The sequence below is a fragment of the Tupaia chinensis genome, unplaced genomic scaffold (assembly GCF_000334495.1).
Source record: "Tupaia chinensis unplaced genomic scaffold, TupChi_1.0 Scaffold148646_1, whole genome shotgun sequence".
NCBI lineage: Eukaryota > Metazoa > Chordata > Mammalia > Scandentia > Tupaiidae > Tupaia > Tupaia belangeri.
Window position 1 is genome coordinate 1,324,149 of NW_006208495.1, and position 11,224 is coordinate 1,335,372.

An 11,224-nucleotide genomic window follows, 5' to 3' on the forward strand; every position below is an offset into this window, starting at 1 on the left:
AAAAAAAAAAGAATTTAAAGTAGAATCTTAAAGAGATATCTGTACTCCCATAATCACTGTACTATTTTTCACAATAGCCCAAATATTGAAATAGTCCAAATGTCCGTGGAAAGATGAATGGATAAAGAAAATGTGGTATATGAAAACAGTATCATTCAGTCTTAAAAAGAAGAAAATCCTACCATTTGTGACTACGTAGATGGGTGAGGAGGACATTATGCTAGTGAAAAAAGCCTGTAACAGAATGGCAGATACTGCATGATTCCTCTTATATGCGGCATCTAAAATGGTCAAAGGTATAGAAATAGATAATAGAATGGTAGTTACTAGAGGGATTGGGGAGGGGATACATGATGAACTGTAATGCAATGGGTATAAAGTTACAGTTAACAAAAATATATTCCAGTGATCTTCTGTATTACATAATGCCTATAGTTAACAATAAGATGTTGTGTACCTAAATATGTGCTCTAGGAATGGATCAAATTTTAAATGTGAATACGACAGCAGAAAAAGGACACAAGAAAACTCTTAAAGGTAATGGATGTATTTGTTACTTGGATTGTAGAGATGGCAACACAATTCATTATGTCCAAACTCCTCAAATTTTGTGCAATATTATGTGCAGTTTTCTGTGTACCAGTTTTACCTCAATAAAGCTTTCACAAAAAGTAGCATTCTTCAACATCACCAGATCAAAACATGTGATATTTCTGTAAATTCAAATAAGGCTGGATAGAAAGACAGCTAAGACACTGTATTAATCCAGGTTCTCAAGAGACATGGAAACAATAAAACATGTATGTGTTGGGCCAGCTCTGTGGCCTGGTAGTTAGGATGACTGAATCCCACACGGCCGACTGCATTTGATTCCTGAACTTGGCAGCTTGAGAAATATGCTAGATGAATGCACACATGTGCCCAAAATCCCAAAAGAAGGGAGAGATGGAGGAGAAGGCATTACTTCATAACTATTTCCCCTTCGTGTGATGTGTTCTCCCCTTTTTCTGGCAAACATATGTACCCTGTAGCAAAAAAAAAAAAAAAGTAAGGTGAGTGTATGTTTGTACACACAGAGATTTGTCTTCACAGATTACCATGTAAGGCCATGGGGAAGGTTTATAAGAATTAAAAGATGAAGTCAGAGAGTTCAACTGTACCCATGGTCACTCCATGCATGTTCATCCAGGAAGAAGGAAACAAACCCCAGGCTAATTAGTGAGACTGGAAATGGAAGACGAATGGGTGAACCTAATTAGACATAGGGTTACAAACCAAACCACAACAAACGAAAAACAGAAATCTGACAGAACACTTACATTTTTTCCAGGTAGAAGGATCTAGAGGAATATGTGTTAACAAATCCGTAAGAACATGAGCTACTGAGGACAAAGACATTTGTCTGATTTGTGTGTGTGTGTGTGTGTGTGTGTGTGTGTGTTGTTGTTTATTTTTTGTTTTTTAAAATTTCTGTTTCCCCAGTCTTTCAGAAAGTTTCTTACCTTTTGTATTTTATCAATAATGATTATTGAATGAATAAAGGAAGGAAGAAGGGCAGGAATAAAAGACATACACATAGTCAGATATGGACTCTAAGCAAAATCTGCCTACCATGGAGTTTATAGATGTTAATTATAACTTTCACAAGAGTAGGACCTGAGCTTTCAAGATCATGGTTCTAAGGGGTCATCATAAATGCATTGTGGTGGATTGGAATCTAAAATTCAAAGGTGGAATGACAAATTGGTTTTAAGATACATTTGATTATACAATTATTACTGAATTATCTCCTTCTGTTTCCCTCTTGCCCTTTAATCTGAATCTAATTTCAACAAGGTCTTATCTACTGCTTTATCTAGTTTCAGTTTTTCTTCAAAACAATTTCATACCTAATCAACCTTCTTTAATGTCCTTTTTTTTTATTCTTAAGGTGGAATGACTAATTGGTTTTAAGATACATTTGATTATACAATTATTACTGAATTATCTCCTTCTGTTTCCCTCTTGCCCTTTAATCTGAATCTAATTTCAACAAGGTCTTATCTACTGCTTTATCTAGTTTCAGTTTTTCTTCAAAACAATTTCATACCTAATCAACCTTCTTTAATGTCCTTTTTTTTTATTCTTATCAAAACATTAGCTGTTTTTCTGCTATTGTTGTTTATTGTGGTTCTATTCTGTTTTGTTGTTTCCTTTAGGTAGACAGATGTGGATATTTGGATTATTAGTATACTACAGAGACATCAATAGTTAAACATCGGTCTCCCTCTGCAAAAGCTTAGGCATAAACTGGTCACAAATACAGAAAAATGAGTGTATGGAGACAATGTTGTTAGAAGCTCTTAGCTGTATCCCTCCCTTTATGGCTATGGATCTCTGCATGCAGCTGATTTAAGTATGATCAACATTATTATAGAGGTCATGCCCAAGGGCCATTGAGTATAATATGCTACATGATGCATGGACTAAGAATGTCTGTATTTCCTCATGATGTATTTCTAATGTTATTTTTGCTTAAATTAGAAATTTTGCCAAGTGTTAGCAGAAAGTGTCAAAAGTCTGAAACTAAAGTACTTTGTCATTCTAGTTGTTGATAAATCTTTTATCTAAAGCCTTGCATTATATGGAATAGAAATCAGTTTAGTATGAAGTAAACTGAAGCATATGTGTGAATGCCTCTGCAAACCCAAGTGACATTTAAGTATTCACAAAACAGTTGAGTAGGTCAATTTATCTCTTGCACTCTTCTGTTTCTTTTTGCCTTCATTTCAAATCACTTTGAGTCTCCCCAGAAAGCAACTGATACATAAATCCTGCTCACCATTTCCTCATGGTGCTAGATGACAATTCTTACTGTAGAACTGTAGATCATTCTCAAAATGGGCCTATATTCAAAACTATTTCTTCTGTAAGGGAAAGTTGCTGATAAGTATAGTGAACATTAATTAAAAAATTTTTTTTTTTTTTTTTTGAGAGGTTTTTGCTATAGGGTGCATGCGCTCACCAGACAGACAGAGAGAGACAGAAAGTGAGAATCTCGGGATCTTGGGCACACACACACAGGCGCCCGGCGTGAGATTAAGCCACCGGGTCTGGGATGCGAACTGCAGTGGACTATTTGGTAGTCCAGTGACATAGCCATTACACTAACTGCTGGTTTCCTTTCTGTTTTTCTTTTTCTTTTTTTCTCTTTCTTTTCTTCTTTCCTTTTTTCTCCAGAAGTTTTTGCTTTATTGTGCATGTGCTTACGAGAGAGAGAGAGAGAGAGAGAGAGAGAGAGAGAAAGAGACAGTGCGAGGAAATTTGAGTGAGAAATCAACCCCTTCTCCTCCATTCTCCTCCTAGGATCTTAGGCACACACGCACATGCACCTGGCATGAGTTTCAAGTCATTGGATTCAGTGCTTGAACCGTGGTCCACCACGTGGGAGTCCAGTGATGTAACTGCTATGCCATCCTCTGGTCCCTTGATGTTTCTTTATTAATTTTCTCTCTATTCCTCAGATTATTTAACTTCTGTTAACAAAAATTGCTCAAGTTCATAAATCCTTTCTTTGTAATTACCCTGGGGGTTACAATAATATCCTAAAATTATAACTATCTATTTTGAATTACCAGATGAACTCCAATAGCATGCAAAATTTCTACCTCTGTATAGCTCTGCCCTCCACTCTTGTTACAATTGTCACACATTCCATCTCTATCCATTGTATATACATTAGCTTAGGCTTAGATTATAATGATTTATATGTCTTTGCCTTTAAGTGCTTTGAAAAATAAAGTGGAGTTTTAAACCAAAATTGGAATAATACGGGATTTTATATTTGCTAATTTTCTTATTTGTTTGTTGTTTATTTTTAATTGCCAGACCACATGTGTGCTCCCCAGAGAGAGAGAGAAAGAGAGAGGGAGAAAAAGCACCCCTCGATGGGGTATGGTCACGCTGCAATCTCTTTGCCTCCATTTCTTCTTCACACATGTGCCCAGAGTGTTTCTCAAGCTGCTAGGGCTGGGATTTGAACCATGTGGTCATCCATGTGGGATCTGCCTCCTTCATCCCTAGACTACAGGGCAGACCCACCAAAATATTTATTTTATTGGTGATCTTTATAGTTTCATATGGCTACGTCACTATCTAGTGTTTCTTCATTGCCAACCTGAAAGTCTCCTAAAGCATTTCATTACAGGGCAGGTCTAGTGGCAGGACAGGTTTTTTATTTTTTCTGTGTATGGATTTCACTTTCTTGTTTCTCTGTGTCTTTTTTTGTTTTACCTTGGTACTGGACATTTTAGATTGTATATTGTAGCAGCTCAGGATAACTGATTCCCCTAGGGCTTGTTGTATGCTTTTGGCTTAATAACTGGCTGGAGTAATTTAGTGAAGTTTATTATCAGCAAACCAAGAAGTCTCTAATGGTGCTCAGAAGGCTCAACGTTGGGTAAGAGCTCCGTCACCTTGGGATGGCTGTGATTTTAGCAGGGATCTCTTTAACTGTCTCTTTCACTGATCACAACCAGATGTTAGACTCCACTTATTTTTGACTGATTGCTCTATTGTTTTTAACAATGCCCTGGGGTATAAATTGCTCCACAGTTTGATACAATTAAATTTGGGCTCCTTTGCAGAGATAGTTTTTGAGATCAATGTTTGATGTTTGCTCTTCCCCCAGAAGGGCTCTTTTTAGCTGTCTCTTTTCCTGGTTCTTCCCTGGAGGGAGACAGCACCAGCCTTTTTTTTTTAATTATTATTATTTTTTTTTCTTTTCTCCTAGCTATGTGCTGGCAGAAGTGAAATTTCAGGCTAGTGCTTCACTGAAACTGAGGTTTCCTTTTTCTACCTGTAAAATCTTTTCTGCATTGAAATTTTTTCCAGGTAGCTGGGTGAGAAGAGAAATGCTGGGTCCTTCTTCGTTCTGGAAAATATCATAACTTTCAAGTGGTAGATGGAGGAAGAGGGACCCTAGGTCCTTGGTTGTACCTCCCTGGTGTGTGATTTCTCTCACAATGTGCTGGGAAGGGGAGGAATGGTCCGGGTCAAATGCTATTATACAAACTGTCACTGTTCTGAGTTTTAGTATATTTTGGGGATAAATGAATGGTTCTTCATTTTCTGTATGCCCTTGGCAAAATTTTCAGAGATTTTACATGGCTAGGCTTTCAAAATTGCTTGTTTCTAGAAAGTGAGTTTACTGAGCTTTGCCTTGTCATTAGAAAAGTAAAAATCCAATTATTCACAATTCTTTTTTCTTTTTTGAAGAAAGATTGCAGCGTGGCCACTTCTCCTTCCTAAGGGATAGTCTCTCTCTCTCTCTCTCTCTCTCTCTCCTTTCCGTGAGCACGCATGCCCTATAGTAAAACATATTATTAGTATTAGCTTGCTGGTTCTGATATAACATAATACCATAGCCTAATGGCTTAAATAACATAAATTTATTTCTTATAGTCCAGCCATCTGAAAGTCCAAAAGAGTTATCTGGTTTGTTTTTTTCTGAGGTCTTTCTCCTTGGCTTACAGATGGACTTTTTCTCACTGTTTCCTCACACAATCTTTTCTCTGTGTACACATGCACCACTGAGGTCTTTCTGTGTGTCCTAGTCTCCATTTTTTATAAGAATACCAGTCAGATTGGATTTGGACCTGACTCTATTGGTCTCATGTTAACTTCATTACCTTTTTAAAATGCCTATCTTTAAATACAGTCACCTTCTGAGATATAGAGGTTAGAGCTTCAAAATATACATTTTGAAAGGACACAATTTAGCCCATAACAAAATGGTCACCTAATTAAGTCACAACCACCAAAAATAACCTACTTTTCTAATTTAAAGTCAATTTATTAAGGATTTTAATCACATCTGTAAAATCAAGGGATATACATCCTGTTATATTCACAGATCCTATCCACAGTTGGAAGGGTATCATATAAAAGAATAGCTCATTGGGGGGAGGGGGCGATTTGTGGGATGATATTGAGTACCATAGTAGGAATATCCCAAAAGTGATGCTGTGTTTTTCTCAATGAATGCATGATGGTTTAAAACATTGTAAAATATATATTTCTATATATTAAGTATATACTATTATATTGAAATATTTTTAAACATCTTAAAGTACCATGAGTAATGCATACGGTTCTTTCAACTACATTCCAACAAAACAGGCTTCATCATAGTTTTCTTCTTTTCCATACTGTAACCTGTTCTCAAGTGGGTGAGTAACCTGGTTCCCATTATCTTTAATATTTTTGTCAGAATAATCTCCTGATACATAACCATTCATTCATCACTACCACCACGTCTTCCCCTAAACAGATATGCTCCTCATGTCACTCACACTCCAACATCCCACACTACAATTAGCTTGTTGGTGTGGATGCTCTTCTCACCCTGCTCTGGGTATGACACCAAGTGTCAGATCACTCACATGCATGGACATCATTCTAATTGGACTTCAGCATCTTAACTGCTTGAATTCTGACTCTTGTAGCTGGACACACCTCTGACATACATACCCAAGGACATATTTCTTACCCTTCTACATTAAATATTAAAATAATTCAGTAATTTATTTTATTGTATTTCAAAATAATCATGAGTTTGGCTAGTTTTATTTTCCCAGGCACAACTATTTTTTAAGCTTAAACATACTTATTTATCTGTCCTCCTATATGTATAACAAAATAGGGAAAATAGTGGATTATGCAAATAAATGTTTCCATGTCTACTGACCTTATTTTATTTTGTGGGAAAACTCCATGGAATATTGTGGGGAAAAAACAAAGATGAACTTTCTAAGATACTGTACTTCAAATCCTAACTCTCTAACGCATTGCTGAGTTACTTTTTGAGACTCATTTTTCTCACTGGTAGATGAGGATGGTGGTACCTACTAATAGTACTATTGTGGAAACTAATTGATATAATTTATGTAAAATATCTGGCACATTGAAGGATCCGGTTTCCAAAAGACCAAAGCCTTAGAGATGTCTAAGATTAGGGCAAAAGGGTTGACTGTAATTTTAGTACTAAGAGGTCAAGTATTATAGGAAGACTTTGAAATGATCACTTTGATAAGACTTGAATGTATCAGAGCAGTGGCAGTCAGTGAGATCAACTGAGGCAGGAAAGCGCCTCAGACCTCTAGCTGCCTTCCAACTGCCTCAGGTACATTCCAGACCACCTCCTTTGCCAGGCGAGGTCCACTTCCCTTTGCCACCGCTACCCGCAGAGCCTGTGCTGTGGAGTGGGAAGCAGCGGCAGTCAGTGATAATAACTGAGACAGGAGACTGCCTCAAACCTCTAGCTGCCTTCCAACTGCACCAGAGTCGACATCGGAGAACTAAGAAGAAGTGTATAATTCATCAGATGAATAGAAACCAGCATAGAGGTACAAGAAGTATGGGAAAACAAGGAAACACCTCTTTCTGAATGGAACAGAGCAAGTTCTCTCTGACCATAGGTAGCACAAAAGAATTTACAGAAATGTCAGAAATAGAGTTCAGAATATTTGTGGTGACAGAGATGAGGAAGCTTTCCAGGATTTGAAGGGAGAGATAGACCATAGAAAAGAACTAATCAGAACTTCCAGAGATGAAGAGAGTAATTCAGGAAATCAAGACCTCCCTTGAAAGTATTAATAGTGGGCTGGACCATCCAGAAAACATAATCTCTGAGGTGGAAGACAAAACTTTTGACTTAGATAAAACCACTAGAAATAATGAAAAAAAAAATAAGGACAACATACAGGAAATACTAGACAATATCAGATGCCCAAATATCCAAATAATAGGTATTTCAGAAGGCAAATGATTAGACAAGGGCATAAAATACTTTTATAAAACTTCACAAATCTAGAGAAATACTCAGACATACAGACCCACTAAATACAATAAAGCCCCAAGTAGAATCAACATAAGATCTCCACAGCACATCATAAACAGAATGGTAAAAATCACAGACAAAGATAAGATTCTAAAATTGGTGAGAGAGAAATGTCAAGTCACTTACCCTATCAAGCTAACATCAGGTGTCTCAACCAAAACAACACAGGCAAGAAAAGAATGGAAGACATATTAAAAATACTAAAGGAAAAATGATTTCAGCCAAGAATACTATACCCAACAAGATTATCCTTCAAATGGAAAGGATGAATACAATCATTTACAGGCAAAAACAGAAAGAATTCGCCAACACTAGACCAGCTTTTCAAGAAATACTGAAGGGAGTACTGTATCAGGAAAACAAAAGAGGGACAAAAAGAAATAAGAGAATAAAAACAACCAAGAAAATGACTAACAAATTGGCAGGGACAAATATTGATAATAACATTGTATGTTAATGGATTAAATTCTCCAATCAAAAGACACAGACTGGCTGAATGAATAAAAAACCAGAAACCTTCTATTTGCTACCTGCAAGAAATGTACCTCATGGATAAAGACATACATAGACTAAAAGTGAAGTGCTGGAGAAAGATACTCCATACAAATGAAGCTCAAAAGAAGGCTGGAGTCATGAAACTGATATCACACAATATAAGCTTTAAGACAAAAATTGTAAGAAGAGACAAAGGACATCATATAAGGAATAATTCACCAAAAATATATAACACTTATAAATATCTATGCACTCAACTCAGGAGCACCCAAACACATGAAAGAAACACTGCTAGATCAAAAAAAAGAGATAAACTGCCACACATTAATCGTCGGGAATATCAACACCTCACTATCTCCTTTGGACAGATCATCTAAACAAACAAACAAACAAACAAACAAATAAACAAACAAAAAACAAGCAAAGAGATACAGGGTCTAAATGACACCATAAATGAAATGGACTTGACAGATATCTATAAAACTTTTTACTTAATAACTACAAAATATACATTTGTCTCACTTCCACATAGTACCCTTTTAGAAGATTGACCACATGATAGAGCACAAAACAAATCTTTACTCTCAAAGGCATAAAAACTATATCCAGCATTTTGTCCAACCATGACAAAACTAGACTGGAAATTAATTTTAGAAAAATCCCTTCAAAATACACAAACATATGGAAACTAAACAATCTACTCCTGAATGACTTCATAACCACTGGAGAAAAGAATATTGAAACCAAAAGATTCATTGAAACCAATGATGAGTGCATAAGATTCCATAATCTATGGGACACAGAGAAAGCAGTCACACAAGGGAAGTTCATAGCAATTAGTGCACATAAGAAAAAGATGGAGGGAACCAGCAGTTAGCGTAATGGCTATGTCGCTGGATTCCCATGTAGTTGACCGCGGTTCGTGTCCCGGACCCGGTGGCTTAAAACTCACACCGGGCGCGTGTGAGTGCATGCCCAAGATCCCGAGAGGAGAATGGAGGAGAAGGGATTGCCGCGTGACCATCCCCCCTGGGGGGTGATTTCTCGCTTTCTGTCTCTATGTCTCTCTCTCTGTCTGTCTGGCGAGCGCACGCGCCCTACAGTGAAAAAATCTCTCCAAAAAAAAAAAAAAAGATGGAAAAGTGGCACATAGACAACCTAATACACCTTAGGGAACTGGAGAAACAACAAAAATAGCAGGAGAAAAGACATAATAAAGAATCGAGCAGGAATAAATGAAACAGAGAATAAACAAACTATACAGAAAATGAATGAAACCAAAAGCTGTTTCTTTGAGAAGATACGCAAAATTGATATACACTTAGCAAGACTAATTAAGAAGAGAGAAAGGAACCAGATAAATCAAATTCGTAAAGACTTGAATGTACCTATTTGTATTGTTATGGCCTTAGCAATGACCAAAGCAGTCTCTTTTTATTCTATAAGTCTCCTCAGAGTCAAAGGTCATCAAATAAACATGCTTAATTGAAGAGCAAAATGAGGGAAAATTCAACATTCATGTATTTTCATCTTATTCTACCCTTCATTCCAACCTTTCATGATTTATCACCCATACCTGACCACCATATATTCCTTAACAATTCTGTCTGAAACTTGACAAATTTGCTTTATTTTTCAACTGATTAGATTAAATCAGATTTTAAAAAAGAAGCCGTTCATCTTAGGAAATAAGGGAGAAGTATAAATACACATATGTAAAAACATATGGGTTCTAAGAGCACAAAAATGATTTTACCTGTACATCGATCATCCTGTCACAAGTACAAGGTCAATTTCTTCTATGAATTAATTTGAGTGCATGCTAAATGAAATAACTCATATATCTAACTCTATATAGATCAGTTTGGCAACCTTGATAGTACTGAAAGCTAAAGACATGACCCAGGGCCTGGGTGATTATCTGTCTTACCTCTGAGTATGAGCCCCTACATCAATATTCCAGACTCGGAATCCACACTACTCAGGTTCAAAATTTAGCTCTGCCATTTATTAGGTGTATGGTTTTGGGAATGTTACCTAATTTCTCTGTGCCTTAGTAAAAATAGCTCCTACCGCTATTGAACCATTACAATAATTAAATGGGCACACTCATAGAAAAATAAATGTCTAGAACATAATAAAAGCTTTTATTGTAATTGCTTTATTCTGATGTAGTTACAAATTATAAATGGTCAATTATAGACCGGTGACTTTACATGCATTGTCTATGATCATTATTCTGCAAGGTAAATATTACTTCTCCAGTTTTACGGGTAGGAAAATTGAGACTCAAAGATTGGACAAGAGATTATGTGTACAGTTACACAGCGACAGAATTCGAGTTTAGTTCCAAAGCCAGCCCTCTTACCATAGGACTGGAGGTTTTGCTGTCATTAAGTCCTCACCAGAGGCAATCTTTTAGGATGGTACTGGTTCACTTTATCAGTGAAGCTGATCCTTCTTATCCAACTCAAAATTATTCTCTTATAACTGAGTCCTGAATAAGGGTTTCTTTGATACAGACAGGAAACGGCACAAAGAAGTTCTAAAGACTTCAGGTAAAGCGTAAGTGCCTTCCTAGTCGGGAATAGGAGATTCAAGCTGCATACCACTGTCCTCATTTCTCATTTTATTTTTATATAATGTACATTTTTTATTATTATTCATACATTAAATCACTATACATCATTTAGATTGTGAAGAGACTTTACCCAGCATGATATACACCTCAGTCCAGCCCAGTTGAGGCCACCATACACATCCTTATCAACAGATAATAAGCCTTATCTGTGTCCCACAAGTGTCTTACCTCTCCATTCCCCCCCCCAAATTTCCTACGCCCTTCCCCTC